Source organism: Bos indicus, chromosome 29, assembly GCF_029378745.1.
Source record: "Bos indicus isolate NIAB-ARS_2022 breed Sahiwal x Tharparkar chromosome 29, NIAB-ARS_B.indTharparkar_mat_pri_1.0, whole genome shotgun sequence".
Taxonomy (NCBI): Eukaryota; Metazoa; Chordata; class Mammalia; order Artiodactyla; family Bovidae; genus Bos; species Bos indicus.
The window spans coordinates 41,700,628-41,701,198 of NC_091788.1; positions in this window are offsets into that span (position 1 = coordinate 41,700,628).

The window sequence follows — 571 nt, forward strand, 5'->3', positions numbered from 1 at the left end:
TACCGGAGTGGGTTGCCATTTCCTCTTCCAGGGCATCTTCCCCACCCAGGGATTGAATCCGCGTCTCTTGTGTCTCCTGCATTGGTAGGCAGGTTTTTTGCCACTAGTACCACTTGGGAAGTCAGTCTTTCCCTTACATACTCAAATATAATTTATTAAAAAAAATCCTATTGTCTCTTCCTTGAATATAACCAGGGTACAACCACTCTGGTCTTGGCCAGTGTCATCTCTCACCTGGATAAGTGCCTCCACCCTGGTCTTCCTGCTTCTACCCAGGCTCATTGTGTAGCCTGTCCTCAATACAGCATTCAGAAGCTTCCTTTTTTTTTTAAAGTCATTTTTTAAAGTTTTTGGCTGAGCCATGTGGCATGCAGGATCTTAGTTCCCTGACCAGGGATCAAAACTGTGTCCCCTGCATTGGAAGTGTAGAGTCTTAACCACTAGACTGCCAGGGAAGTCCATTTTTTGGTCTTTTTTTTCGTTCCTTTTCACATGTAAGTCAAATTGTATCCATCCTCTATTTGAGATGCTCTATCACTTTCTCATCTTTTTCAGAGTAAAGCTCCTGGTC